This window comes from Schistocerca piceifrons, chromosome 4 (genome assembly GCF_021461385.2).
Source record: "Schistocerca piceifrons isolate TAMUIC-IGC-003096 chromosome 4, iqSchPice1.1, whole genome shotgun sequence".
NCBI classification, from domain to species: Eukaryota; Metazoa; Arthropoda; class Insecta; order Orthoptera; family Acrididae; genus Schistocerca; species Schistocerca piceifrons.
Genome location: NC_060141.1, coordinates 459,096,712 through 459,122,193, shown reverse-complemented (window position 1 = coordinate 459,122,193; position 25,482 = coordinate 459,096,712).

Below are 25,482 nucleotides of genomic sequence, written 5' to 3'. Positions count from 1 at the left end.
CTCTGAAAAAGGGGAATGCTTATTTCCTTGCACATTCATGTTTTTGCTCCGGCCCTAATTACTTAACATCGATGGAGCTGCAAAAGTTAATCTTTCTCTTCCCATTTGCTGTCAGTTTTTATCGTATTTCTATCCGCATTTCAGATGCATTTACTTTCTCCCTCCATACCTTAGTCAAAGTACACGTTTCACTTTCACAGACCGCTTTATTTGTCCCGCCATTACAAATCAGTTCCGTTAGAGCCCTTTCGTTAAAGAAAGCTTCCTTCGCCTGCAATTAGCTTCTAACTTAAACCATGTTTCGGCGATGGAATGTAAACAGGATCACTTTTCTGCTATTGCGTCTTCCCCTGTTGCGTTCACCGCGTTTTAAATCTCCTTTCTGTTACTATTTTCCATGAAGTCTCAATCAGAAGTTCGGTTTAAGTCCTCTCAAATGTTATTTGGCCTGCATCGTTGAACATTAAACAAATCAAAACTTGCCAGCTGAAATAGGAAGGACAGCATACTGAAAGAATACCTTCATAAAAATTCCATTACTGACAAGAGGAATAAGAAGGAATTTATTATGTGCTTCTGAAATTTTAATAGCTATGACAGTACCTGTATAATTTAAAATATAAACCATGTGCGCATATAAAATCAACTTATGCATCAGTAGCTCAACTATGTAAGTAATAATTTTATTACACTGCAAATGATATGAACTATTGTGTGATTCTTCTGAACGACAGCTAGACTCTACACTCCTTACGATTATCTATTGAGTCAACCAACATATTGGTTCCTCCTATGTATATCTCGCGTAAAGATTGTAAGGGTAAAAATTAGACATACGATCTCAGATGGAGGCTTACCAGCAATCTTTCTTGCAGCGTAACAGTCGCGACTGGAACAGGAACACAAAGTGCCCTCCGCCAAACACTGGACGAGAAAGCGAGTTAATACGGCATTGTCATCCAGTTCTGAGCTGTGTTGAAAGACAAACAGACAAGAAAGCGAGTTAAATAAATAAAAAAATAAGCTACCTAACAAATAAACAAAAACAGTTATTAACATCACGGAGGAAAGTTCTCAACTACTCCGAGGAACTCCTGTACAAAATAGGAGTGTGCTACAATTAAACCTCTCAAATTAGATTTGAAAACTTTGGGTTTATCACTCATTTTCTTCTTTCCTCCTGGAAGCCTATTGCGTGAAAACGAAACCTAAAAATCTAAGGAATTGCATGTCTTCCGTACAATGCTTAAATGTAGATTGTTTTTCCGTCTACTGTTCACTGAATGAATGTTGCATTTCTTTCTGAGTGAGTCAGTATTGTCAACAACACGTCCCATGAGGGAATATGTTGTATATTCAGAGATGGTAAAATTGGAATTCCGAGATACCTGACCAACGGCCTAACAGGAAGTTCGCGAACTGACGACGCAGGTAAGTCTAAATGACCATTTCTGAGCAAAGAATATTCATGGTAAGAGCACTGAACTTACTCAAAATGTAACACCATACGACATGTTTCACTGTCAGAGACAGAGAAGGTCATTTTTGTAGTGAAGATGGCAGCATTCAGTTTCAGCACATGGTCTTGGACATTATATTTTCAAGAAAGCCCAAAGGATTTCTAACAATCGACTTCTGAGACTGAGTTATACCAAAACATTTGAAGCAGTACCGCTATGCATCTATCGATACGACAAATGAAAGTTAGTACGAAGGCTGGGATTCGAACGCAGTCTCGTGTCCACTAGGCAGTGCTCTGACCCCTACGCCACCCTGCCACAGTGGCCTTGCACAACTGCACGGTCTACCGCAGCACGTCGCCCTCCTCAATTCATCACGCATCAACTCGGCCTTGGTACGAATTTTCATTCTTCACTTCAGTCTGCATATATACATCATAGATATCTGAGGCTTAAAAAAGTGTCTGGAATCATTCACTTTAATCCGATTAAACTAAGAAAGGGATTCGTAAAATGCTTTATTTGAAAAATATTTACGCTTGGCTCAAAAAAAAGAAAGTACATTATGGATAAGATAGACTTAAAAGATGAGAGATATTTGGAGAACTTTGTAATTCGAGTGGAGAAATTTAACCAGATATATCGAGAACGGAATGAAAAGGCGTACGAAAGGGTACAAAAACTCTTGACGTACGAGAGGCGTTCATTAAGCAATGTAACACTATTTTCTTAAAGTAGTTTGGTTTTAATCAGGATTCCAGTATGCCACATTATTCTCCACTCTTTTGACTACAAAACCCAATTTTTCAACACAATCTCCGTGCTACCGATCTACGGGTCGACGTCGGAGCCAATGTCTTGCTGCATCAAGAACCTCGTCATCATCCACGTACTGCTTTCAGCGGAGTGCATCCTTCTTTGGACCAAACAGACGGAAGTCGGAAGACGAGGAACTCCGTAGGCTCACAGCTCTGAGTACCTCAACTGGTGGAGGACTACCAACACTGACGTATGGTTGAGAAGCGGTGTCTTCTGTGATCAGTCGGTCACCTCGAATGAGAGTGCCTGCACGTTCCAACACTTTAGAAGCCTATGTGCGGCCGGCCGGCAAGCTGGAGATTAAATAGATTTGTGCGACCTTTTTGCGATGGTGACAAATGCCTCGCCCGACGACTCAACGTGCTTTTGTCTAGTGCCAGATTTCCGCAGACATTCTGCAAGCGCCTGTGAATATCTGTGAAGCTCTGGTTTTCCACCAAAAGAAACTCAGTGACAGAGCTCTACTTCGAACGCACCTTCGTTACAGACACCATCTTGAAGACTATGTGTAACACCGCCCACTTCCGGAACTTCATGAAACTGTAGGGTATGAAGTGGGAATAGTCCACGATGGCCCACAACGGATTTCGCATTTTTTCAACTGAAATTGGTCCAGATATAAAATGTGTTCCATTCCTTATTGACTGGCTTATTAGAAATAAATTGGGAAGTTTTCTTGACTACCGTTCACGGAAGACGTGCAATGGAGTGAAGAGCGAAAGAACTGTGTGGCGGTAAGAATTTAAATAAATATTTTATTTATGCTTTAGTTATTAAATGTTGAGAATGATTAACACTTTTTGTACAGCTAAAACTTTGAGAAAAGCCCGTAAAACGGATTTTTTTACAATCTTTCGTAGCCAGGAAAGATACGTGTCCATGATTAGTTGTGTAATGTGATCTAAGTCCAACCTTTGAGTAATTTGTTAGACTTTTTGACTGCTGTTATAACATTCTTCACTCAGAAACTCAAGCATAGTACTTTGTTTCGCCCGGGGATACAGAAGACAAGCACCTAAATTCTGCTGACCTCGCGTGAGATACAGTGATTCTTGGTTTCAGAATAAACTGGTTTTCCACTGAAGGAGGTCATTATAGCTTTCTTTGTCATGAACGAATCATGGGTCCCCATTTGTGATGCACAACCATGAAGGTAATAGCGAGCATCGAGGTGTCTATATATTTTCTTGAAGCACTGTCAAAATCTAAAAGGATCTCTCTTGCCATCTGAAACCTTACAGGGTCGAGCTGGTCTGGCAGTAGTAAAGTCTTTTTTTTTTATTGAAATGTGGTCAAAAGTAGTAACATAAATTCACGCTAACCTCCGTCATTGACGTTTGTTTTACTGTAGTCTGATTATTCGTTTTTTGAGTAGCGACTCTAATTTCATGTTCCAACTTCATATTCTGTTCCTCCTTCCCATTTTTTGATGAGCTGAAATCTTGATCATCAGATTCTCAAAACACACACATACAATTGAGAGAAACAATAATCTGATAGAGCAGTAGACTACTTTACAGTGGTCTCGCGCACCGCACATCGCTTTGAGTGCATCGATTCTCGCCACGTTCCCACTTAGCTCGACGCCACAGAAGCTTCGTTGTAGCGGACGTAAGGAGCGTTTCACCTGGAGGCAACATGCGAAATTGGGACTAACGGCTGGAAGCATCTACCGTAGGCTGCAGAACGCAAAAACTCAACAAAGTAAATCTTACGGCTTAGTGTGGCGGACACTTGTATGAACTGTGACAGGAGCGCGAACAACATGGGATTGGCGTACTATGGCATGTATTAAAACTCTGAAATACTGCATTGATAATGGCCAGCTGTTATCCGAGATCTAGATTTGATTTAGTAAAGCCATGATTTTGAAAGTTACATCAGAGTCATTGAGTGCATTCTACATTCCTAATGGAAGGTAGCTTGATGTATTACAAGAGTGTATCCGTGTCCGTGATAGTCACATCTCGTACTGATGATGATGGAGGTAAATTTTGAATCAATCAAAGCAGTAAGATGTTAGAGAGCAGACTAGTTACAATGTGAGCATGTAGTGTTTCTTATTCCTTGCTTAAATGATGATTGTTTCAATAAATTACTGTAACTTTCGCTGTTTCAGGTATCACGTCTCTTTACTTGCTGTTTAATAAGCTCAGGTAATGGAATGCGCGCTACGTAGAATACAAAACTGTGTACAGGAAACCGTTTACGACCTGTAGTTACGGAGAGAGGTTTACAGCTCTTACATAAACACCATGTAGCTAACCGATTTTTCGGCTCCAAAATTTTCATTATCTTGATGGATAACTTTCAATTGTCGTCGAAAACTGGTGGTTGGGGGAAGGGGGTGGGGAGTGTGGTCTGTGTAACGTATGGTTATCTCTGTAACATATTATTCCCTGGCCACATCAGTGTGCTCGAACTATGACTGCTTTGTACACCAGAGCTGTCTTCCAAGGGTAGGTAGCTTTTGCTCTGCCTCGAGATGGTGGGCTGGTCTTCCCCTAAGCCAGGGCCGTCCATGGAGTGCCAAACTGGATGCGATCCGGATATGTAGAATCAAGTGCCGGGTGAGGTTCGGCCCGCCTCGGCTTTGCCCTGTCCTTTCCGATGTGCCCGGTACAATGTGAAATTTCATTTAGTACTGCGGTGTGGCATTTTTCGGTCGATACAAATCTATGCAGTTCGGCAGAATGGTGGTGTCAATGCTTTTTATTCTTTGCTGTTTGTTCGTGATATAAAAGAAGTTCACTAGTCCAGAGGATATTTGCACAAAAAGAGGCAGTCTAGCGACCTATCCTCATACGCCTTGCCTTTAAAATTGAATGGGAATTACAGAAGAGAGGGATAAGTTTCAATACTTATTATGCAATCGCATAATCGACGGGTACTGCAAATTTGCTATGAAACGACATTACAATACCATGCAGAAATAATTTAAAAATTTAGTTGACAATAAAGAGCAAGAAATTACAACGATCGACCGACAGGATTCATTGTTAAGATATATCAAGAAGCTTTTTGTGCATAATTTGCTAGCATACTAATAATAAGCAGAAGACCATGTACTTCTGTTGTCATTTAATGTGCGTCCATCTGATGAAGCCGGCCGGAGTGGCCGTGAGGTTCTAGGCGCTACAGTCTGGAGCCGAGCGACCGCTACGGTCGCAGGTTCGAATCCTGCCTCGGGCATGGATGTGTGTGATGTCCTTAGGTTAGTTAGGTTTAATTAGTTCTAAGTTCTAGGCGACTGATGACCTCAGAAGTTAAGTCGCATAGTGCTCAGAGCCATTTGAACCATCTGATGAACGTAGTAGCTTTCCATCATGTAAGTCATTTGCTTATGATATTATTTTCGATCATTGGTGTATCACCGACAATTTTAATCCTGTCGTGGGTCTCTGTGGCGCTTGCGACCGCTGCAGAGACTGACTGTCGCAGTGCAGAGGATTAATCTGGGTTCGCCAAAAAACACCTCCGAGTAAACCTGTAAAGTAGGGCATAGCACAATTTGTATCGTGCGGCCCACACCGCTTAGAGTGGATGGATTCGATCAGTGCGACGGAAGCTCCGAGGTACCGGAACTTTTTATGTACATTTATGATCGCTTAGATTCACTACTTCTTCATTAGTTGTCTGATCTACTCATCTAATCTGCAGTATTCTTCTTTTGTGCCACATTTAAAAAGCCTCTGGTCTCATTTTGTTTGTATCGTTTCCATGACGAGCCTTGCGGTCTAGTGGCAAAGAGCATCCCTGAAAACCGAAAGATCACGGAATTGAATCCTGGTAGGACCACGGAATATTTCTGTCTTTAACCTAACCTGCAACCCTCAACGATGTTAAGATACGGTTTTCACGTTAAATTGTAGCTCCCCTTTCGCCGACAGAATTGCTGAGGTATGTTAGGATCACCCAAGTCAGTGACATGCCGCCCAATTGAAATATTTGTACTAGGCCATTTCCATGTCAGGCTACTTCCCATTTCTTTGCATATCATACAGCTCACAATAATACTATGTTTCTTACCAGTCACGACAGAGACACTTGCATCAGACGGTTTGAGTAGAGCAGCTGATCTGCGAAAGTCTCAAGTGTAAGCAGACAAATTGTGGTAGCACAAGATGCCCGGTTCTGGATACAGTCCAGCCAACAAGTAGAGTTCAGATTTAGATCGACAGGATAACCGAAAACCAGAAACAAAGCTTAAGACTTCATGGGTTAGTACCAAGAGAGAAGTCCCTAAGTGTAACCTAAAATAAGAATGCCAAATCGTTGTAATGGAACTGCAACGGCATATTATCGACGGCTTCATGTACAGACAACAAGTGAAGACTTTAAAACCGCCCTCCAGATGCCGTCTATGCGTAATGCCTGGATGCTAGAAACCAGTCTGCCTGCCACTGTGACGATGATCGAACTGCTATCGCTGTCGGAAGATACTGAAGTACGTGCATACATACATCCATACATACATACATTAATCCTTGTTCCATAGATCTTGAATAAGACATTTCGTAGTGATATGGAACCGGTCACTTTAACATATGTTTTCTTTACACAAAAAATTAATTATGTGCATGTCTATATATTTTCTAACTGAAAAACTTTAATTGCTATTTTGTTTACGTGCGTTTATACTATGCAGCTCCAACGTTTTCTCTTTGTATATAAAATGGATCTTCCACGAAACATATCATGAGATAGAAGATAAAAACGTAAACACCTGAAGAGAATGTAGATCAAATCTCTAGCAGTGAATATTGAATGAAGTACGGTGTCTCGTGATGTAGGAGGAAAGTTGCCAGCAGGTTTAATCTAAGAAAGATCCGCGGTTGGTGCAAGGAAGGAGCCGTAGTAAACCTGAGGTCTAAAGCAAGAAAAGCAATGGTTCGTAACCACAAGTGAACCGCTCACTAGAGAAAAGCAACACTTTCACATTTCCAACTTTTACAGTGGAGACAAACGACTCAATAAAACTGGTTTAATACAGTGTTCTCCTGATATGTATTTCTGATCTCTTGATGTAGGTATACTTGCTTATTATGTACATGTAAAAGTCAAGTACGGCTTAAGGGGAAACAGGTAGACAACTTTGCTTGTGTTTGACACATTCTCTTTCTACAGAACACTGGATTTTACAGTCGAATTATATGTTTTAAAGAGGAATTGTAATATAAACACTTTTATTCAAATAAACATTTTTTGTTACATATTTCTGAATAATATTTGACGTTTTGCATGGTTGCATTACTCAGTTATTTTCTTCAACAGTAAGAGTTGCTGTTGTTGACCATGATGTGACTGAATTCCAAAACTGCATCTTGTCTTGGTGGATACAGACAAAGATTTATTTGTGTCATCCATTTCGCTGTTGTTGATAGAGAGTACAGGAATGTAGGCATCCTTTGCAAGAATAAATCGACTATTTAAACAACGAGAAAAGGTGCTTCTCCGTCAAGAGAGCACGTACTGATATGAACGAGACATTTTATTCGCTGAAAAAATACAGCTCTTCACCAAGAAACCGAGAAAAGGTCAGAAAGAAAACTTCTGAGATACTAAGTTGGAACCCTTGTCGTTTAGTGCTCAGGAGCTGGACTAAAAGTCTGCATTGTACGTTTATGTGTGCTACTTGGGGGAAAACAGAAAAAAATGGAGTCACTTCAACCAGATTTGTGGACTTGTGCGTGGACACTGTAAACAGCTTCGTTTCATCTAAGGACTTCAAAATTTTACCAAAGAAATGCCTACTGAATGACATTGTAGATATGAATATGGAGGAAGCTTATCCTTGCTCAAAAGACAATGTACGAACTTGATTTGAGAAAAAGGAAGTAGTTGTGCTGGATTCACAAGAAAGGAGCAAAATTTTCCAGTTTTTCACGATAATCACAAAACTAAACAGTGTGACAGACATCAGAAAACTGTTTGATGTTTCTGGAACCACTTGCATTCATCGGGACAAGTAGCACACAGCGATATACTCTAAATGCGGCATACAACGTGGGCGGTTCGTATGGAAACCAACTGTGGCTTCACGTCGTTAGCGTTCGCTATGCCCGCAAATAGAGGGCGCAGTCGGAGTGCGACCGAAAGCGCGGGTCCGCAGCCAACCACTTCTGGCAGTTTGCCAACTTGTTACCGCTAGCACCACACAGTTGCGGTGCTCACAAGGTTTCCTCTGAGAGCTTGTTGCCTCCCACCACTTACTAACTGGCCTGTATCCACAGAAATCCTCATGGAGTCTTACTATCTGACAAGGATCTCTGACCAACGTACGTAGCACCGATCCCCTAACACAGATTTTTCACATTCGTCTTTCAGTTTTTTTCACAATGTCATGCATTGGATACGTCTTTGTGCAGTTTTCCAAGTGTGAACAGTCATAGACATACATGCCATGAAACCATATTTAGAGTGACAGTATTACACTGAAAGAATTGCACGTTTCTTTCATAAATGTAAGATCTATCAATAAATAGATCAAAGCACTTGCATGACTAGAACACGCAAAATTATCGAAACAAGGACTCGCACACTCTGTAATGTTTATTGTAGAAGCCACGCGAGTAACATTTGAAATTCTCTGTAGAATCTGTACCTGGAAACAAGTTATCAGTGTTTCGAAACGAAGTAGAGGTCTGAATATCTTAGCTGATAATGTGAATAATAAAAATGCCATGTGGCTAGGGCCTCCCGTCGGGTAGACCGTTCGTCTGGTGCAAGTGTTTCTAGTTGACGCCACTTCGGTGACTTGCGTGTCGATGGAGATGAAATGATGATGATAGGGACAACACAACACCCAGTCCCTGAGCGGAGAAAATCCCCGACCCAGTCGGGAATCTAACGCGAGGTATTATGGTTCAAATGGTTCAAATGGCTCTGAGCACTATGGGACTTAACATCTATGGTCATCAGTCCCCTACAACTTAGAACTACTTAAACCTAACTAACCTAAGGACAGCACACAACACCCAGTCATCACGAGGCAGAGAAAATCCCTGACCCCGCCGGGAATCGAACCCGGGAACCCGGGCGCGGGAAGCGAGAACGCTACCTTACGACCCCGAGCTGCGGACGGGGTGTTATGTATGACATTCCGTCGCGCTGACCACTCAGCTACCAGGGCCGGACTTTGTGAAAAATGGCACCAGGACACTTAATCGTGATGTAATTTTGATGACAGTGGAACGTAATTTAATGTAGTCTGTTAATCTCCTGACAAGCAACTTACATACGCATCTGAGGGTTTTTTCCAGATGACTCTGAAATCTATAAGCTTTCTTGCAGTCTTCCAGAAATAACTCGCTATACTTACATCCAGAACAGCAGTCATACAGTGTGAGTGGCATTTCACAAAGAGAACACGCAAAATAAGGTGTCAGAGTAACTCACAGCTACAGTGTTGTGACAACGCTGGAGGAAATGAAGCCTCTCTCAATACAAACCCACGGGTTCAAATAATATTTCTGGTGCGAAACATAGCTCGCCTTTTTCCACACACAATGACCGATGCTATACAGTGGTAAGACACTGCACTCGCATTCAGCAGAGCTGCAGTTCAAATACCGATGTGGACATACAGATTTTGGTTTCTCACCATTTTCTTTAAACCTCGGAATCCATATGCCGAAGTGGTTCCATTGTAAAAGAACATTACTATTTTTCTTCATACATCCCAAATCACATCATGATCTCTGTCTCTATTGACGTCACCGACGAGAAGTTAATGCCCAATCGTCCATCCTTCTTCCCTTTTCCTTACATACGAATCTTGCAAACAGTAAATGCAGGTAAAATATGGGATTCCGTTTCGTTAGATTTCCGGGAAGGATTCAACACTGTAACATATTGCAGACTGATAAATAAAATATTACCGTACGGAGTAATTTCACAAATACTTAATTCCCTTGAAGAATTATTCATCTCCTATATATACCATTTTAACTATTATTATTATCGAAATGATGTGAAATGAGCCATTTTAGAAAATATGTATACATGATTAGTTTTAATGGATGGCTAGATACTGGTTCACCAACAAATAATTTAACGGCATAAGACCTAGAAGAAGAGTTTCAATTTTAAATGGCAGAAGGGCGTATCTTAAAACATTTCATATAAAATAAAGAATAACAAGACCATTAATTTAAGAGATATTAATACTTGGATGAAAGCCACATATCAACCAAATAACTAAAATGCAAACAGGGAAATTAGTACATAACACACAAGGAACGGCGCTCAGAAGTTTCCAAGGATCGGCCTGGGATGTAACACTAACGCCCGTTAAGGTGAGACAGGCAGCCTATCCAACGACTTCTTAATCTGGAGGCAACCGAACCGACAGACGGCCGACCGGTGAATCAACCAAATCAGTTCCGCTCCACGCAACCAGCAAAACGACCACAAGATTTCAATACACGACACACAGAATAATGGCGCCCACAACGGCCAACTACACCTCATCTGTCGAACTACACGCCGCGCTGGACAGCAACAACACGACGAGGAGAATACACTGCCTAAAATTACTTCAACGACCAGGGCAGGTGACCGGAGTGGCAACGGCCACAAGGCAGAAGATACCGCTGGTCAACTTCAATAACATGGAATAAATTAAGTTAAACTCCACAGGAAGACGGCTGAAATCTTAGCCGACTTGAATAAACACACGTTGTTGCTCGCGAGAATGTCCCAAAAGTGACAACCAGGATCAAAAGAAGAAATGTAAACAGTTAAGTGAAGACTCATGTTTCATGTCCAAGACCAGTGGGCGACGAACTTCGTAGCACTCGCAAGCAGCACCTCACACTCCAACCGTGCGTGCACACCGCCAGCGGCTCCGGCCAGAGTACACGAGACGGCGACTTCCTTGCTGCTCCACGTCAACAGACCGACTGGACTGCTGGTCCGTCCGCGACTGCTGCTCCGTCGCGACTGCACTGCTGGTGCGTCTCCCACTCACTGACTACCCGACACACGACGACCCGGAAATATTATAGGTCACTCCAGAGATGGTACGACAGTACGCTTAACGATACGTGCTGCTGCTGCCACTTATGGGCAAGTAAGGCAGGAAGTTAGCGGCGCCAGTAAATGGAATAAGGAAACGAGGCGGCGGTACCGTAATAGAAGATGAAAAACAATTTATGGGATGAACACGAGCCGTGCACGGCTCACGTTCATTGAGCTATCGACCAACTGTGTGTGTATCGGGTGACTGATGATAACGCTGAGCTGACACCTAAGGCTACTGCCCTTTTGCCTTACATAGGAAGCACTTCCAACAAGATCGGTCATATTTTAGGGAAATACGATATGAAATGTGTTTTCCGACCTCCGTCTAAAATTAGAGTGCTTTTGGGTTCGGTTAAGGATGATATTGGTCTGCGTAAGGCGGGTGTATATCGCATTCCTTGTAGCTGTGCCATGGCATACATTGGTCAGACTATCAGGACCGATGTACTGAGCATAAACGGCACACACGATTACAGCAGCTAAGTAGATCTGCTATTGCCGAACATTGCTTGGATACTGGTCACCCGATGTTGTATCACAATACCGAGATATTGACGTGCACGTCAAGCTATTGGGACAGTGTTATTAAGGAGGCAGTTGAGATTAAATTAGCGAGTAACTTTGTAAACAGGGATGGAGGTTTTTGCTTAAACTCTACGTGGAATCCTGCTCTCTCTCCCCTGTCAAAAACCAGGACAGAATTAATGTTAGACTCACTGTCGATATTTCTAACTTTGGTCATCTTTGGTGGCACTAGTGTTCAGTGTGTGTGTGTTATCTTTTCTGAATTACTCCGAGAACCGATGTTTTAAATTTGCCTGTACATAGCCTGTCCGTTGCAGTTTGTGTCTTGAGAATGGCGGAGTGTACTCCCACCGAAATACAGGCGGTCGCTGTAAATTTTACCTGACTGAATTCCTGTAAGTTGTTTGAAAAAAATCTTGTGGTACCTCGTAGTATCGTGACGGGCCTGCTTTTCTTCAAACCAATGGCGAACAATTATGGCCCTGTCATCCCCATTGTTGGGGAACATGAAGTCAATGAATGGCTGCAAATGATATCCAAGTAGCCAGACATAACCAATTCATCATCAGTTCAGTTGCACGAGAGGACCCAGTCCATGCCATGTAAACACATCCCACACCATTATGGAGACAACACCATCTTGCACAGTGCTTTGTTGGCAACTTGGGTCAATGGCTTAGTGGGGTCTGCGCCACACTCGAACCATACCATCAGCTCTTATCAACTGAAATCGGGGGTCATCTGAGCAGGCCACGGTTTTTCAGTCGTCTAGGGTCCAAACGTTATGGACACAAGCCCAGGAGCGGCGCCACAGGCGATGTCGTGCATTAGCAAAGGCTTCCGTGACCGTCTTCTGCTGCTACTGCCCATTAACGCCAAATTTCGTCGCACTGTCCTAACGGATACGTTGGTCGTACGTCCAAGACTGATTTCTGTGGTTATTTCACGCAGTGTTTCTTGTCTGTTAGCACTGACAACTCTACGCAGAATCCGCTGCCCTGAATTTCCCTGCGATTTCCGAAACAATAGTTGCAACTACTATTCCACATTCAAAGCCTGTTAATTCCCTTCGTGTCGTCGGAAAGCTTTTCACATGAATCATCTGAGAACAAATGACAACTCCGTCAATGCACTGCCCTCTTACACCCTGCGTACACGATACTATCGCCATCAGTGTACGTGAAATCGTTATCCGGTGACTTTTGTCACATCAGTGTAAGGAGACTTTATGTTTTATGGAACCCCACGAAAAGAAAATACAAAGTATGAGAATGGGTCTATGAGTGGGTTAGCACAGCAGAATTTCACATCTAATCGATTGTTGTGACAATCGGTAACTCAAATGGTACCGAACATTGTGCTCAAAAAGTAGATGTCTGCTAGTGTGTTGAAAGATCAAGTCCACAAAAACCTTCTCTGCCTGCCATTAGTACAGTATGTTGAGGTAGCCCTTGGCATTATGTTGGCAACGAAGAATAATAGCATATCCCATAAACCTTTCAGTGCTAAAATAGAGAAAATCATTGAATTCTGATGTACGACTTTTACGTTCCAATTTCATGTGTGTGTTACCTCTCCTGAAACATGTCAAGTTGTTTCATTCGGTAAATGGTGTAGTGTGTTGTATTGGAACAGGTTTACTAATCAGCTTCGTATGACCCATGTTGCATAAATTGACATAAAATTCCTTTTAGACTTCCCTATGTACCAGTACCTCCTTATCTGTAACGTGCTACTTGGAATGTGACTAATTTTTGAGATTGGAAACATCACACTGTGTATGCGCCCTATGGTTAAATTCCCTGTAAAGATAATTGAACTTCAGTTGTTGTATCTGTTTACGTCACTACTAAACCCGAACGTAATAGTGACAAAGACTTTCATCAAACCAGATATTTACGAACGTAGCAGTTATTGGTATTTCCATTTATGCAACTGCTGAAATGGATGCCGTCAATGTGTACAGTCGTGGGCAAAACGAGCGAGACCCCTCCCCTTTCCGTTATGCTGATCCGCACAGCATAAAGTCTGCTACACAGCATAACAGGCAAGGCGACGAAGTGCTACCAACATACTATACACAGGCGTGAAATTGACAAACTATCCGAACTTTGTCAGACTGTTTTCAATCATGTGTATGACTATATTAATGCTGATTAGTGTGTTAAACAGAACACGTAAATATAAGATATGAATCAAAGAAGAAACGTTAATTAGTATGAACTGCACTAATAAAAATGAATTTCAGCTTATCGAGATAACATAACTGTTATAGTAAGACAAAGTACCCCAGATCGTTACGCATTAGCAAAACATTATGCGCATTCGGCTGCGAAACGGTCTGTGTCAACGTTCAGACCAGTCATACTGGATTACCGTTGCTGACCTACCATGAAAGTGTGCAAATTTAGCAAATTCACAACGAAATTCAGTTAAGTCATTCAGTGCCACACGTAAGTCAAATCAGTTATTGACAGAAGCGGAAAAAGTAATCAGTAACAAATATGAAATTCTAAAAGGTCGGTGCAGAATAAAGGTAGCAGTAAAACGTAATGGGGGCGCGAGAATTTCTTAAAATTGCTTTACTGATAGTCTACCTGAGTCCATCGAGATTAGAATCGAAAACAAACCAGACCTCTCTTGCAGTAGCAAACACTTTTGACTATGCTAGCAGATAACCCAAGCAAACAGCCCTCTATTATTACCCCAGACTTGAATAAGCCGACAATTTCGCAATGAAAATGGCAAAATGATCTACAGTTTCTGTTGCATAGAGCTTTCTGGACTCAAAAACAAGAATTTTCTACCTTTATGTCACCGCTTATGTGACAATCATTCGGGATGTTTATCGAAATAACAAAATACTGTTATTAAGCGAGTAAATTTAGTAGGAGAATTCTGCACCATCCCAGGAAATAAATGGCTACATAGCTGACAAACGTATTCTACAATGTTTCGAATTCTCCATTAGACTCGTCACAATCCGAAAACGTTCATTAGCCGAAGTGTTTCTTAAGCTACCTAGCAATGGGAATGCTCGCACTTCTAAAACGCGGTGGCATTAATTCTGGGATCTGAATTACCACGTGTATAGGCAAATGGATTTTATTTGCATTCCTGTGAACGTGATTTGGACCGAAAGCATATCTACGAGTAATATGCTGATGTATCGACTGCAACTAGAACATTTCCAATAAAGACTAGGGGGAATTATTTATGCGGCCCTTATCTTCAGTAACTGTCGTAGCCATTTTCGTTGTTAGGATTTCGTCACCTAAATCGGTAAACATGGAACTCTACTAGTCTCACTTTCTTCACCGTCTATGTCTACCCAGCCCTTAAAACCCGTTTTGCTAATTCGTAACGATCTGGGGTGCTCTGTCTTACTAAAACAGTTATGTTATCTCGATAAGCTGAAATTCATTTGTGTTAGTACAGTTCATACTAATTAGCGTTTCTTCTTTCATTTATATCTTATATTTAGGCCTACGTGCTGTGTTTAACACACTAATCAGCATTAATATAGTCACACACACGATCGAAAACAGTCTGAGAAAATTCGGGTAATTTGTCAATTTCACGCCTGTGCATAGTATGTTGGTAGCACTTCTTCGCCTTGCCTGTTATGCTGTGTAGCGGACTTCATAGCTGTGCGGATCAGCATAACGAAAAGGCGAGGGGTCTCGCTCGTTTTGTCCACGACTGTACATCCGTAAATCCAGTTCTCAATCCTACCAATGCTTTTTTTTCGCAGCGAATACTTTCTACGTAATGAAGAAAAATCCCAAAGTATCATCCCCTAGTAACACAACAACATTCATCAGAGAATAATTATACTGTGAGGCAGTTAATAGTATTCCCACTTGGCAACTGCTTAAGTAAAGGCCGTCAAGATCTACATGAAAAATTGCACACTGAATTTTACAACACTGTTATTTGTCCGATGAATATCATTTTTCCGATGAAGAAATGCAGCAAAATATGATACATAAAATTACTTACTACTTCTTTCGTCCTCAAAGATAACAACTATTATAATAGCAAAAATGTGTGAACTTCATCGTTTTCGTAAATACACAGCATGAATTTTACAGATTAATTTTTTCATCGCCTACTACACTCTAGGAAAAAAACGACGCAACACGAAGCAGTTATCCGAATGAGACGAAAATCAGTAGATGTAATTTACATGCACAGACAAACGAGTGATTACAATGTCAGAAAAAATGGATGATTTATTCAAGAGAAAGAGCTTCACAAATTGAGCAAGTAAGTAATGCGTGGGTCCACCTTTTGACCTAATGCCAGCAGTTATCCGGCTTAGCATTGGTTGATAGAGTTTTTGAATGACCTCTTGAGGGATGTCTTGCTGAATCCAACTGGCGCGTTAGATCGTCAAAATCGAGAGCTGACTGGAGGACCCAGCTCACAATGCTCCAAATGTTCTCAGCTGGGGAGAGATCTGGCGACATTGTTAGCCAAAGTAGGGTTTGGTGAGCACGACAACAAGCAGCAGAAACTCTCGCCGTTTGCGTGCAGTCTTTATCTTGCTGAAATTTAAGCAGAAGATAGCTTGCCATGAAAGGCAAAAAAATTGGGCCTAAAGAATAGTTGAGGTACTGCTGTGCTGTAAGGGTGCTGCGGATAACAACCAAAGTGTTGGAATGAAAAGACAGCCGAGACCATCACTCCTGGTTGTCGGGCTTTTTGGCGGGCAACACTAGGATTGGTATCCCACCGCAGTCAGGAACGTCTCCAGACAAGTATTCTGTCTGGAATATCATTGCCTGGAGTAGAATTGTCTTCTGTGATACGTCCCACTTCGAAATGACGTCAGATTCCCAGCGAAGACGTGTCTGGAGACGCCCTGAATAGTGATAGGATCCAAAACTGATTGCATTACGGGCAGGGCCCTCCAACGATCTGATACTATCTAACGCGCCAATTGGACAGAATACAGCCAGACATCCCTGAGGAGGATTGCAGCAATCAAGGCAAATAACTGCTTGCATAAGGGCCTGAGGTGAACCAACGCATTATTCACTTGAAACGTCCCCTTAGAAAAACTAGTGAATTACTGTGCTAGTAAACCCCTTACGTTATTTTATTTCCAAACAGCTGAGCAAAACTGAACGTACTCAGACATTTCTCTCTTTACTTATTCTGATCATCACTAAACTGACACACAATATTTTTAGCGCAACGCAATCTGACTTTTAATAATCCCTACAAAAGAATGGCCTTGACTAACAATAACCTATACCTTTCATGAATCACTTACCTCACAAAAATCTTCATTACTCGAACTACTGCAATACAGCGAGCACCAATACTGCCAGCTAAATAAAAGATTCTAAGTACTGAAGTCACTAACTACTGATAGGCATAGTTAGCAAATGAAAGATTTTGATAAAGAACAAGCAATGTATTTACCTTAATAGTGTTCAAAAGTAATATCAGTTCATGACATCCAGTCTTACAAATTTACTGTCTCTGATGGACACACGTCCAGATCATCCGCTCTCAAAACTCCGCCATCCCACTCCCCACATCCACCACCGCTGGCGGCTCACCTCCAACTTCGCAACGCTATGCGCTGTTAATAGCCAACTGCCCAACACTACAATAGCGACTATCCCAACAATGCCACCCAGTCACAGACTGCACACAGCACAGCCAGTGATTTTCATACAGAGCGTTACGTGGTGTTACCAATATAAAAACCTAAACAACCTACTTACATAGCCCCCATGCTCCCCACAAAAAAATTTACAAATTGTTTTGGGCAGTGGCCAATACAGATTGGAAAAAATTTTTCATAATTACAATAATAAAGATATCAAATGCACACACTTGCTGATACACTGTTGGTCAAAAGCAAAAATTGTTTTCATAAAGACAGTCCTGATCATTTATCACAATAGTAATTACAGTTTTTTTTTACAAAGTCTCATTAGTAAAAGAAAATGCGCACGGAAGTAGTGGATTTCCATGCAGTCTTGAAGAAGTAGTGCTGTCCTTCCAAAGGAAAGACAGTGCTGACTCTTGACATGCAGACAGGTAATGGGCCACAACAGAGAAAACCCATAGGAGAGTCAGCCGAAGTTGAAGAACATTGGTAGGTCATCACAGAGCAGACCCACTGTAGTCCTGGTAGAGATTATGGTATTGGTGGGCCACCAGAGGTGCAGACCCACTGCAGTTCTTGTAGAAATGATGGTATTGGTGGGCCATCAAAGATGCAGACCCACTGTAGTCCTTGTAGAGACGACCAGCAGCCATCTGTTGTGACTGTGCTGGTGCACAATCACCATCGAAGAGTTTTGCGAACAATATAGCAAGTCCATAAACCACCACTTGTGCATTCACAAAGTTTTTGGAATTGTCCTTAGAACCAGCAATGCTGTTAATCAGTCCCTTGCTTAATTATTAACACACGTCCAAAAACTAACAGTCTTCTTTTTTTTTCACATATTGTGCATATACTATGACCAAGAGAACTGTGTGCAGTGAAATGAATGCTTACAAGTTACTTAATTTGATGAACTGGTGTCAATTATAATTTTATAACATGAGAATACAATTACAAAGGTACAAAATACATCATTAAAGAACGTAACAATACAGATAATGTTTGTAGTAGTACAGGCTTTACAAAAGAATAGAAATAAACAGATACATCAGTGTTACAGGAATTATGACGTAAGTAAACACATGAAAGGTCAGAATAACTTTCGAAACAACAATTTCACACGTGAGCATTAAAACAAAACAGAATAAATAATGTCTAAACATATTTACAAAGTAAATAACATATTATAAATGCAAATTATATTTGAGGATAACAGTATTCCTCATCATAGTGAATGTAGCTGAGTGTTAGAAAAATTCTACAACATAAGTCTTATCAGATAAACACATAAAGACAGGAAGAACACAAATACACAAGGTACACAGTCACATAGTGGAATAACACAAAAGGACAGGACAGGGTTTGTTTTCAGTGTGGTATTTGGTACTGCAGTCCAACCCAAGTATTTTTCAAACAAAACTTTCTTTACTTCTTGGAGATCTCCCTTCATTCATCATTATTCCCAAACAGTCCTACCGATACCTGCTTTCTGTATTCTATTCATACCATCACTCAAAATAATTATTCTTCATTGTACAGTACCGTTTTTTACAAACTTTTTTCGTATAACTTCCCAATGCATTTCTTCCAATTCATCGAAACTCATTCTCTTGCATAGTCTACCCCCTCTTAAGCTAACTTAAAGCTACTGAGCTAAACTAAGGGACGAGGCAATGCAGCAACACACAACAAATTAACACAAACAGCAATGACAAAAAAATGCAAACTGGCAAAGCAAGCAGCAGTATATCTAAATTAGCAAAGCAAATGCAACATTACCACTAATATGAGCCAATGTGCAGCAAAAACAAAAATAAATCAGTAGTAAAACTGGCTTAATACAATGTAAAATTCAGTAGAACTATGCCTGGCAAACAACAGCAGCAAATGCTGTAACTTATACCTAAACATGACAAAGCTCAAACAGAAAAAAATATTACAGTAAAGATAGGAAACGTCTAATAACTATGTCACATCTTAACACTAGAGTGATACATCACCTTGACTTACTCTATGAAGCAAGTTACCTAGTCATTGACAAAAATTATGTATGCAATTCCTGTGAAGGGAAATGTCTATTTGTACTCCCTTTTCTAAGAAAGTGCATCATAAAATTATTCTTTACTGGGTCTGTAGACAGAAAATAGTGATATTAGTACATCTATTAAATTTTATTTTAACCAATGCTGCAGTGCAACTAGAAACTAGATATTAAACAAAATGAGCAAATAAATACATAAAGCAAGAGGTGAAACGTCATTCACTACCCATATGGCATTTCATAAGGCAGTAAAAAATCTCTCAACTAGCAAGACAATAGCCGTGAGATGTTTCTCATCGTTTCATTAGTCATTTCAGTAAATATCAGAAAGTGTCGTATTTGCGATGCTTTCTACAAAGGAATGTCAATATCGAGGTTATTGGTCTCCTTTTTTTTCTCCACCTAATGGCTTTTTCTCCAGGCAGGTGGCACAGCTGGGCGCCAACGCCACATTACGTGAAGGTCACTTAACTTTCTTACCGAAATATTTACGACAGCAGTGACAGTCTCATATAAAAAATTTCACAGGTCGAGAATTTGTTTTACAAATGTGTAGAAACAAAATCCTATAAATATAACAGTGTTCAAAAAATTTTCGCCGGCATGGTGTTACATTCATGCATTTACACACATTTCATAAATCTTAAAGTATCATTCTTGGTTTCCGACATCCTTTTTGACAAATCAGAGTCCCTAACCACTACTCATTATTCCTTACCTTATTACATATATACATATTCGTCGACACTTCTTCAATATTTCATAATTATAAATATGTAGCATAATCAAATTCCTCATATAGCATCAGCTTATTTATCATACCTCAACAGCATAATACACATCGTTGTCGTAATAACAACATCATAACACCTCAGCCAAATCTCAAAAACTTCGTAGCTTTCTGCAATAATTTCAAAACCTAAAAAAAATTCTCTGCTCATTTCAAACGTACTTTAAAAATCATGATCTCATACCAAATACATCATTCAAAGCTCTCATAGTATCATAATGGTTCCGAAAAAATATGAACAATTCACAAAGTACACACAAAATACAATTTCATAAGTGTGAAGTTATCCAACTGTGTAATTGCATAAACATGTGTCACTGAAGTAGTAAAAAAAATGTTTGTTTCTCTGTTAAATAATCAGATAGCTGTGTAATTCTGTGTTAGAGAAATATGGTACCGATGTGCAAAGTTGTATAAGCAAATACCATATTAGCTAGGGCTTCTAGTGCTCACTACACACTTAGTACACAAAGTAAGCATGTACCCCCCTGAGGATTAATGCAATTATACCCTCAGGTGTTACAGATTACAGAAATGGAATGAAATGTATCACAGAAAACCTTAGTATCTTTGTAATTCAAAAATCTTTAAAAATAAATGTTTTAAGTACAAAATTAACCACTCAAATACCTGTACTGTAGCGCTAAATTGTGTGTCTTGCTGTAAGATAATCTCTGACATTACTTGAGGGTAAAAAATGTGTCAAGTGTCGTAATTATCGTCGTCCGTAAGCAAAGTTATGTAGAAGTCAATGTACTTACCTTGTAATAAACAAAAGTGAAATGCTTTGCCTATAGATATCGTAGTTATTACGCTTATTGCCGTGATGAAGTAAGTACTGTACTGTAACGTAATGTTGTGCTACGGAAAAGGCTGTCTGATTGTAGCTATACCACGAAGTTACTACTAAAACATGTTTTACTTTCCAGAATAATACAGAAAAACTGTGCAGATATAAAACAGATACACCACAAAAACAACAATGTAAATTGTGTCACATATTAGTAGCGTCGTGATATAATCGTGTAACTATCAAAGAAACCAAATGCTAAGTCATCTTTAATCTCACAGAATGTACTTCAAATAAAGAATATCTTTTCAAGTAAACCAACATGTTGCATTAAAATCTCATTAGCAGTATATGTTCTAAGTATGTAAGCCGTATATTCGTAACGTAATCGTGCAACTACAAGCAAGAATGTACAAATAACAACATTGTGTCGTCTGTTCGCTATGACAATGCATTCTTAATTTCTGTTTAAATAAGTTCTCTTGGTTCTTGACTGTATATTTAACTTCAAACAATGTTGCATGTTAACAGATTCTAAGACTGACAAAGCACACTAGTAATGTAAAGTGAAAAATTTTATAGCAAAGACTAAGTTAAAAAGCAAATTATCTCTCAATAAACGGTTTTACATGTGAAATGTGGTGTAAACCTTTACTCTTCCTCGTACGCAGAGTTTCAACTTCAACACAATTATCATGTGGTATACGTCGGATTCTGTAAGGTCCATTGTAAACCAGAAAGAATTTGTGACTCAAGTGTTTCTTCTTATGTGACAATGAATGAGCTTTAATGAGAACTTTCTGACCAATATATAGTTTCTTTGCATTTGCTTTACCGTGTAGTTTTCTCCTTTTGTCTGCAGTAGAATTTATATTTTTAATAGCCAAATTAATCATGTCTTTGTGTCGAAGTTTAGGTGTATTTGGAAAAGGTACAAGCTCTCTGATTCTGTTTGGTGGTTCTTCATTCTTCAGTACAAGAATAGGTGGTAAAGCAGTGGAGTCATGATGCATTTCATTCAGCACGTTTTGAAATAGGTGTAAATATCTGTCCCAATGCTGATGCTTTCTGTGACAATAAAGTCTGCAAAGCTTATTGATTTCTTTCATAATCCGTTCAGAAGGGTTACAATGTGGTGAGTGCAATGAAATAAAAGCAGGTTTGTTTTTATGATTCCGAAGCATGCGTGACTAAACAGCAGATCTGAATTGCGGTCCGTTATCTGAAATGACTTTACTAACGTGTCCAACTTCACGTAAGAAATTTTTAACAAAGACATTGGATACAGACCGTCCAGTGGCTTTACGTAACGGAGTGAAAGAAACAAATTTTGAAGTAAGTTCAACAGCGACTAGAACGTACGAAAATCCATTCGATGTTTTGACAAGGGGTCCCAAGAGATCAACAGCAGCAAATTCTTTTAATTTAGGAGGAATGATAGGAAACAACGGAGCACGATGTGAGATAGTAGATGGTTTAGCCTTTTGACAAAGTTTAAAAATAGACAAGACTCTTCGAATTCTATTTTCAATATTGTTAAAATGACAAGTCGTCCGAAGAATATGATAACATTTTCTTGGACCAAAATGTGCGTAGCTGAAATGAATGTACCATATGAGCTTATTAACAAAATCGTCAGGAATGCAAAGTACCCATAGCTTGTCATCAACAGTGCAGCGTTTGAAGAGTATGTGGAATCCGAAATGACAGGACACAATCTTTCAAATACTGTAGATTCAGGTTTTGCGTCCTCAGCGTTTTCTCAAATAAGTCAAGACACATTTTCTGCTTTTCAAAATGCGAATATTGCCGGTTCAGATGCACTACCAAATAGCACTGAGGAATATGTTTCAGACACCAGTGCATTTATAACACTTCCATCTCTTACAGCTGTACCATAACCTTAAAGTTGGAGGCAGGTTGTGAAATAAAACTATCTTGTTAAAGCAGTTATGACATAACGCAACAGAGCAGTGTTATCCTCTGAGAGGAAATTTGTTATGTTGACCGTGTTGTACCTAACGGAGGTCGCTTATCGGAAGTGAAAGTCAGAAATTACGTAAATATTCAGACAGCAACAAATAATGTTTTACCTATCTATCCTGTTTAAAGAATAAGGAAAACGGTCGCCAGCCTAATTAGGCAAGAGAAAGATTAAGGTTCTTGTTTAAGAAAGTAGGTATGAGTACCTTTTACGGACAAACACAACCTATACTTAGCCACATGCGAGTGCAATGAAGTCTGACACATACATATGTTTACGTTAAGATTGAAGCTAACAGCTAGATCAGCACAAACTGTTTGCAAAAATATAACAAATACCGAAACACACTATTACTTTCAGGGCTTGTTCAAACTGAATGGTCTTTATAACATTACTATTAACATTCACTGCAGAATTGGACATAGGTTTAGTATTATTGTTCAAACATTTTCCTAGCTGACATGAAATTATAAATGTGGTTCACTGCAAAATTATGCACTGGTCACAGGTTAAGTATCTCTCAACTAAATACTATTCTGTTTAGAATGAAAGTTAAATGGAATTCACTAACGGGTTTCTTCTCACTGCCTTTGAATAAAGAAATTATTGTTTTCATAAATAGTGGCAAGGGATAACCTGTGGATCTTATTACACTATTAATGTGCAATTTCAATACCCAAAAGAAAAAAACACTTAGCAAACATGAATGTATAACTTTCCACTATTGCAGTTTTCCACTTTTACTACAGTGAAACACAATGTTGACAAATTTGCAAGAAACTGGCTCACCATTTTAAATTTACTACAGGCAGCACTATGATCATTAACTAAGCAAAACTTTATAAGCCTCAGTTTTAAGAACTTTTAATTTTTAAAAGAAACAGCAAATTGTCTTTATTACCTCAGTCTTCTACTTTCAAGTGACATTGACACTCCAAAAATACTTTAAATTTGACTCTTTTCCATCATTGGGAGGCTTTCATTTTTTCCACAAACTAGGACACTCAGTAATCATAGTTCAAATGGAGAGGAACCTGAGAGGTGTTGTGATGGGGAAAAAATCAAGGTAGGTACATGAATTCAATTATAAGTTACCTTATATTTGAGCACACTAACACCTCCAATATGCTGATCCCTCACTGTACATTATTATAGTATTCCGTTACAGTGATCAATGTTGTGGCAACTGCATGTTGGTAGGTGGATTTGCAGGCAGAATTGCTGGACTCTGTCCCTTCTTGGTGGCGATGATGGATACCAATTCCAGAATCGTTCCAGCTATTTATCCATCCATTCGAGGCATTGGAAAGTGGCAGAAAAAGCCTCTCTTGGAACCAGCACAATATACAACTTTTAAATGGCAGTGCACAGTTTGGTAGCTCGTCCCCGACTGACTCTTGTTTCCACCTTTTCTACCCAGGCCAATTTGCGCGCTACACAGTTCCGTTCCCGGGGGGAACCACAACAAATTTTACATACAGAATAACTAAGAACCCTAAGTGATGATCAGCAGTTTACATAACAGCAACCAAACACATTAAATAAAACAGAACATTTGCACATATTGACATTTGTACTAAAAATTATTCACACAGAAATTACAATTATATATAGTAAGTTTTGTTCCCTCCAAATGGGACAAAGAATTTAAATGACAGATATACTACATTGGATAGAATCAAATCATGACATCAAAGTTTTTTACAAAGAAAGGAGTATACAGTTTTATGTTATCGATTCAATCCAACAACCTTTACAGATACTCAATGTTATAACATCAAACCTAAACAAAAAGGCAAAATAAATCAGTAGAGTATTACAGCTATGGTGTTACACATTGTTATTACAGTTAATGCAACAAATTGGACAAAGGCTACAAAAGTTAGACACAACGCATGAACAAAATGAGGAACAAATGGGACAAAAATCTTCATTACTCCAACTACTGCAATACAGCGAGCGCCAATACTGCAAGCTAAATAAAAGATTGTAACTACTGAAGTCACTAACTACTGATAGCTATAGTTAGCAAATAAACGATTTTGATAAAGAAAAAGCAATGTAATTACCATATATATATATATATATATATATATATATATATATATATATATATATATATATCAGTTAATGACATCCAGTCTTACAAATTTACTGTCTCTGATGGACACACGTCCAGATCATCCGCTCTCAAAACTCCGCCATCTCGCTCACCACATCCACCACTGCTGGCGACTCACCTCCAGCTGCGCAACGCTACGCGCAGTTAACAGCCAACTGCACAACACTACAATAGCGACTATTCCAACAATGCCACTCAGCCCCAGACTGCACACAGCACAGCCAGTGATTTTCATACAGAGCGCTATGTGGCGTTACCAATATAAAAACCTAAACAGCCTACTTACACACTTCCT